The sequence below is a fragment of the Mesoplodon mirus genome (assembly GCF_964341445.2).
Source record: "Mesoplodon mirus genome assembly, chromosome: 7".
Classification (NCBI taxonomy): Eukaryota; Metazoa; Chordata; class Mammalia; order Artiodactyla; family Ziphiidae; genus Mesoplodon; species Mesoplodon mirus.
In genome coordinates this window covers 32,713,280-32,720,727 of record NC_138983.1, presented here as the reverse complement: position 1 = coordinate 32,720,727, position 7,448 = coordinate 32,713,280, and the positions used below count along the sequence as shown (strand labels likewise).

Here is a 7,448-nt window from a genome sequence, read left to right as displayed (position 1 = left end):
CTAGTCAGACTTTTCCTTACCCCTCCCTCTAGAGAGTCACCACTTCTTCACATGGATACAAATACTCTATCTGCAAATGTTTCTTTTTTTTGTTTTAAATCGCACTATATATAAAACGTTTTCTGCTGGATTTGACTGTAATTAGGCAAGGAGTCACACCTGTACATTTCACAGGAACTGACGTCTAGCAGGTACAAAATAAAGTTTGTTGGAGATGAGCTATGATATAGGTTTTATCTATTCAGAATGAGGAAGTATTGGGCACAAAGGAAAGATGACATATTATTTGTTGTTAAATTCTTTCCTAAGGATGCTTATGTAATGGGGCTCTATGACATCTTGAGGAAGTAAGAATATACACTCTCTTCAATATTATATTTCCTTACTTATTTACCTTTCTCATCAAAATACTTGACTCCCTGTTTAACCTAGACCATTATTTCTGCAACTTAAGCCCATTTCCTTCTATTTTATTCTTCTGGAACATAAAAGATTTAATACCAAGCATGAATAGAAGGAGGAGGAGGTGGAGGAGAAGTGGGAGTCGGGAGAATAAAAAGAAGGAGGAGGAAGAGGAGGAGGAGGAAGACACTGGGGTATGGAGAAAAGAACTTGCATTTTGTAGACATAGACAACCAAGTTCAAATCTCAATTGTGCCATTTACTATTTGTATAATTTCTGTCAAGAAAGGTAATATCTCAGACTCTTTATTGACACAATGTAAAATTTAGCCCCTAAGATTGTTTGAAAAATTAAATGAAATATTTGTTTGAAACCCAGTTGGCACTCATAAATATTAAGATAAATTTCAAATGTGAGTTATAAAAAGATGTCCAAAGAAAGGGAAGATTAGCCCAAATAGGCATAATTATGCAAAAAATTTACTGAAAGTATAATTTATAAAAACACATTTTTGCCTTAGGAAAAAGAAATTGACACAAAATGTAGAAATTTCAAGAGTAGTCTTCAGATAAATTGATCTAGTTAGACACCTCAATGCTAGAAGCAATGACATAGTTTAAATCAAATATAGTGAATGTGTATCCAGAAAAAGAAGTGCACAGTAACAGAAAAAGTTTCAGGTACTATAAATGACAAGATACAGAGGCATTCCTCAGATTCCCTTATAATTTATCCCTTCAACTAATATTTATTAAGTGCCTTCTGTGTGTCCAATGGATCTTGTTCCAGATGTTTGGAAATCATCAATGAAATGAAGGAGATAAAGATCCTGACCTTGTGGAATTTCAGTTTGGTTATAAGTAAATTAATACAGTTAATCACAATATGATTTCTGACATCATGTTTAAACTTCAAGAAAACATGTTGAGATAGTCAATCATGACTTTTAAAAACATACTAAGGTAAATATTTCAGAATTAATAAACAAAAAAATATTTCTTTCTGGGCACTGGGCAGGATCAATGGCATTAGCAGTAAGCTTAAGTAAGTCAAGTCTATCCGTGAATTAGCTATATGCTAGCTATAATGTGGATAGGTGAAACAAAGGCAAACACTCCAAGACTCCTGCCCTTGATATGCTCGCAGTTCAATCAAAAAGGTCATACACATAAGGAAGAATTACAGTGTGCACTATAGGCAGTCCCAGAATGAACTTGTTCATTAGGGGCAGAATAAATTCTTAATTGTATTAGAGACTCAAAAATGTAGCCAAAGAAAAGGTGAAATATGTAGCGAATCATAAAGCTTGACTAGAAATTCATTAATTATATGGAAACAGAAGTCAAAATATTGTAGCTACTTGGAAAAGTCTAGAATCATGAAAGGATTAGAGGGACTCTTGCTGGCCCCCATTTAGCTTCTTTTCCCTTATTATTTGCCTTCTTAAACTTGAGCTCTAAAGTTGTCTCATAAATCACTAAGCCTCTCAATTCTATCTACTAAATACAATAGGGATCTATCCCTTGCTCTCCATTCCCACAGCTGTCATTCTCTTTTGAGCTCTAATATCCCTCCTCTGCGTCATTCCATCATGTTCCCAAGTGGTGCCTACCTCTGGTCTTACCCTCACCTTCCAATCCAACATTGACGAGACTGCCAGTTTGGTCTCTCTCTACAACACATTTCTTACATATTTTATATGCCACAGTAAGTCTCCACAGTAAACCTAAAACAATAATTCTTAATAATTCTTAACAATAATTCTTAACTCACTGAGGACATAGTTTTTCCAGTTTTAAATGATCCCTTCATCATATTTCTATTCTACTGTAACAAATTTCTACAAAGTTAGTGGCTTAAAATAATACAAATTTATTATTTTCAAGTTCTGGAGATTAGAAGTCCAAAACTAGTCACACTGAGCTAAAGTACTGACAAGGCTGATTCCTTGTGGAGGCTCTGATGGGAGAATCCATCCCAGTGCCTTTTCCAGTTTCTTGGAGTCACCTGCATTCTTTGGCTCATGGTCCCTTCCTCACATCACTCCAACTTCACATTCGTATTGTTAAATCTCCTAATAGTGGCTGATCCTCCTGCCTCCCTATTATAAGGACCCCTGTGATTTCACTGGGCAAACCCAGATAATCTAAAATAATATTCCAATTTTAAGACCCTTAACAATTAAACTTGCAAAGTCCCTTTTGCCATGTAAGATAACATAGTCACAAGTTCTGTGTTTAGTACTTGAATATTTTGGGAAGGCCATTATTCAGCTTAACACAGCTATTGTGAAATAAATTTAATATAAAATAAAATTTATTTTTGCTCATAATTTTTAAATATATAAAATTTCCTAACTGCAGTATATAAGAGAGATAAAAGGAACATGATTTATGATAAAATAACACGCATTTGAGTACACAGATGTTTGGGCACAATTGCACGAAAAACGTAACGATGCAGTCAGGTATCTTTACTGAAATGTATACGTACCATGAATTTCACAGAAATAATGCTGTAACATAGTAACGTGTTGATATTGTCACATTGATATTGACATATTGTACTAGCAATTCAAAACAAGATTTTCTAAAATGAAGGACAACTCTTAGTAAAGTTACAAACAAATATAATAACTTCTGCTGACTTACATGACAGTCTCATTCCTAAAAAATTTAGTGTATATTAAAATGTGCAAAGTGTTTTGTGTTCACATGTAAAAGAGTCTTGGCTCAGATAATTAAACATTGTTTTTTCACCTACCTGTATATCCAGTAGAGCACCAGAAACACTAAAACTTGCTGTCAGTGATATTAAATGGTGCAACCACTTTGGAAAATATCTTGGCAATTTCTTAAGAAAATTAAATGTATACCTAACAAATGACTCGCCACTCCACACCTAAATATTTACTCAAAATAAATGAAAGCAATGTTTACATAAATACTTGTACATGAATATCTATAGCTTAAATTGTAACATCAACAGCTGAACAGATACACACAAATTTGTGGTATATCCATATAATGGAACACTATTCAGCAATACAAATAAGTGAACTATTGATACCAGTATGAACTTGAGTATAATACTGTGTAAGAAAAGAGAGAACAACAAAAAAAAAAAAAAAAGAGAGAGGGAGAATGCATTGCTCTATCATTCCACTTATACACAATTCTAGCAAATTATAAACTGATCCTTAGTGATAAAAAGAGATCAGCTCTGTGGGAAGCAAGAGGGTTGGAGGGAACATGGAGAAAATTATGGAGATGGTAAATATGTTCTTTACCTTCTTATGTGAAAATTTCATGTATACACGTTAAAAGTCTAAAATTATACTATATGTGTATTATATGCAGTTTATGCTGAAGCTGAAAAATAAACTTGAAGTTGTTTTTGCCTGGAATAGTTGTAATATTCTATACAAACACTTGATCAGAAAAAAAAATCTGTGTATGTTTCCTTATTCCATCTTTAAGCTTCCCTCTAGAATTGAAAAGAGGATCTGTAACTCTGATCAAGCCATACCCCTCTCCACTTTAAATTAATAATACATTCAAGGGAATAACAAGTCAGGTCTTTCATTCCTAAAATATTCAGATCATCTTCTACGTAGATTCTTTGATCCTATATGTATGTTTGTGCAGGAACTCCCAAAATCCCTCTTTGAAAAAGTCTCTTGAGTAGGTAAATTGGGGCATCCCAATTATTACCCAGATTCCATGTCTTGAGAAGGTCATATTTGCAACGTGAGTCAAGTTTACTACAGACTTACTTTTTAGGGGCCCATAGGAAATGGGTTTTCAGGTAAAATATATGGTGCCTAGTTAAATGTGAATATCAGATAAAGAATAATATTTTAGTTTAAGTATGACCCCAAATTATTTATTGTTCATCTGAAATTCAAACTTAACTGGGTTTTCTGTACTTCCATTTGCTAAATCAGGCAACTATCCCTGAGGTTACTACAATTGATTTTCATAGAAAAAAACAGAGAAACACTAGACATATGAATAAGCTGTGGGTGGTTGGCATGTCAGAGAGCCCTTAAAATTTATCTATATTACCAGAGATTCTTGATGAATTAAGATATAGAAATATAATTAAATTTATATATTAGACTTGTTTTCAGTACAATTATACATGATGTAGAAGTTTTAGGGCATATTAGCCCTAAATGTTTAATATTTGCAAGACGGAAGTTTTATGAGAGAAAGAATGTTTGGCTACAAGATTTTGACTAATTGGTTCATCTTTTATTTCCCTTAGTTTGAATAAGTGTAAATTGAAACTAGTTAAGGATGTCTAAGAAAGTGAATTAGGACATAAAGTGATGATATGGACAAAGTTGAAAATGTAAGATCATGTAAGGCAAGCAACTCATTTTCTCAATATAAAAGATATCACTTTCTCAGTGTATGGTATGGTAAGCCAAACCATTCATTTGTGTTTTCATCTCAACTTCAGTGTGTAAGCGGATAGGAGGTGGCTGTAATTTTAGAATGTGTTTATAATTTGGATTTTGAATCTTGAAAGAGATCTTATTCCTCCTGATGTAGAGATAAACCAACCTTCCAAGCGAGAATGAACTAGAAGTAAATAAATTTATTCTCAACCTCAGCCACAAAGTGACAGTGTAACCATGGGCAATTGCATTGACCCATAGACACCTTATAGGTCAAGTGAAGGTATAGGACTAGATAATTCATAAAATGTTTCTTTAGCCTTATGGTTTTGGAAGGACTCTAGCAGAGCTCCATATAATCTATTAAATATGTGAGGGAGGGAGGGAGGGAGGGAGGGAGGGAAGGAAGGAAGGAAGGAAGGAAAGAAGGAAGGAAGGAGGGAAGGGAGGGAAGCAAGCAGGAAGGAATTATCCTCAAAATTCTAAGCACTAAGACAACCATTTAGAAATTAACCACTGAAATGTTATTTACTGCATTTTAAGTGTCACCATTTCTGTCATGCAAATGCATGTATTTTCTAACCTGGATGATCAACTATGAGAAAAAAAAATTGTTGCCTGAAGGTGGAGGAGTAACAGAGTCTCTGCACACTAGATTTTCCAGTTGATCTTGTGATGGGGTTTGGTTCCTTGAGACTTCACGTGTTCTATTTCTGCATTTACTTTTATTATTTTTATTTAATGTTCATAATAACGCCATGAAAACATGACTAAGAAAACTGAAGAACAGAGAGATTAAGGATGTGACTTTGTCACAGACCTCAGTCAATTAAGCACACTATATCACTGTTATAATTATCCAACTCTGAGGACTTCCCAGCTAGAACTTCTTATTTAAAGCAGTTACCTTTTTGTGTGTAAAGAAAAATTAATTGTCTGGTGGCTCTATACTCATTCATTTATACTATTCAGGTTATTTCTAATATTATGTGTGAGATGACTACATAGAGATTAAGGCCAAAATTTATAAATATTTTTGCTAGTATTGAAAGAGTTAAAAATAAGCACACAACATAAATCCAAGCAAGCTTTTGATGCAGATATATAAAGAGAATTTTCTAGAACATATTAACTAACATTGATTGGACTTTTATCTGAAACAATTGTATTTTTCTGATATCATTTTTGAGAAATGAGTAATCCGATAAGCAAACCCATCTGAACACTTCCTACAATTTTCTGTGATATGTCAAGTGAAATAATAAACACTAATTTTCATTTCAACAAATGGTATACTTATAGTAAATCACTCAAGCCTAGAAATCAGAAAATTCCCACACATTCAGGTTCGTTAAAATTATATATATATGTTAATGTAATGATAGACTTCAGCAAATAAATTTTGAGTTGGAGACAAATGTAACATACCCATAAGATTATAAAGCTGTAACAGGAAAGAGCCAATTTTGACTCCATGTTGGATCTGTTTCTTTGACTTTAACCTTTGCTTCTCATTGTTTTTGTTATTATAATCATACAAAGTGGCCTGCCTCAGGGAACCCTGCCCCTGTGCCTGAATGCTAAACTAAAGTGCCCTTGTTCAGCTCACAGGGAGATAGTCTGACCCTACCCACCTGTGAATGGCTGCAGAAAAGAAGAAATTAACACATTCCCTCCCCAGTGAAGGCCATGCCAGGAGACGTTTAGCAAGATAAATGTCTTTTACTTCAGTTCCTCACTGCCTCTCACTCTCCGATTCTATAAAAGAAACGGACATACAGACCAGATGAAATGGTTTTTTGGGGACCCTAGTCCGTCATCTCTCAGTCTGTCAGATTTCCCAAATAAAGTCATATTCCTTGCCTCAATACCTCGTCTCCTGATTTATTGGCCTGTCGTGTGGCGAGCAGAGCGAGCTTGGACTCAGTACCAAAGCTGCTTCACTCAAATTATCAGATCAAATTAAGTCAAAACTTTGTTCCTCCTTTTAAGTCAACTAACTACTTGGAGTCAGGATGTACCTCCTCTCCACTGTGAGGAGTTGGGTAGGTGGCTTTGATCATAGCACCAAACCATTATTTTTACAAACTGAAAATGAGGTTATATGCCACACTTCTGTTTGAGTTTCATTAAGCCAAAACACTCCAGATTTAGTGTTTTACAGAGAAGAGCAGGATTTTTTTAAAAAAAGAAAAATATGGAGAAATATTAAAAATAGAGGTACTTTCTCTTTTCCCATTTTTCTGCCATTTCCAATGGTAGAAGTACAATGATATTCAACGCTTGGAGTATATTTCTTACATTACATTATAAAGTCTTTCCACAGCTAATATTGAGACAGGAAAGAGGGGGGCAAGGCACAACCATTAAAAGAATGACACAACCATTAAGAATAGGATACAACAAAAACTGGTTAGAACCAACTAGGCCCAAGAAGGAGGAAGATTCGACTTCCCGTGGACCTTGAGCCTCATTGCACATTCACTGTAATACGTCAGCATGTTATATGACACACCACAGGCACCATGACAGTTCTGAGGATGACCAAAAAGGCCAAAAAGTGGGTGGTGCCCCAATTCCTAGAAATTCCCGACCCTTCTTGAAGATAATTATAATATTCCTTCCACTCATTAGCCTATG

General features: G+C 34.6%; 1 pseudogene across 1 annotated transcript in view; it reads left to right on the top strand.

Annotated features, from left to right (window-relative positions):
* Positions 1-506: 506 nt before the first annotated feature.
* LOC309808771 (NEDD8-activating enzyme E1 regulatory subunit-like) overlaps positions 507-7,448 on the top strand; it is a 32,243-nt pseudogene continuing 25,301 nt past the window's right edge. The window contains exon 1 of the transcript in view: positions 507-596. The product of the transcript in view is annotated as an NEDD8-activating enzyme E1 regulatory subunit-like (transcript). The remainder of the gene's footprint in view (positions 597-7,448) is intronic.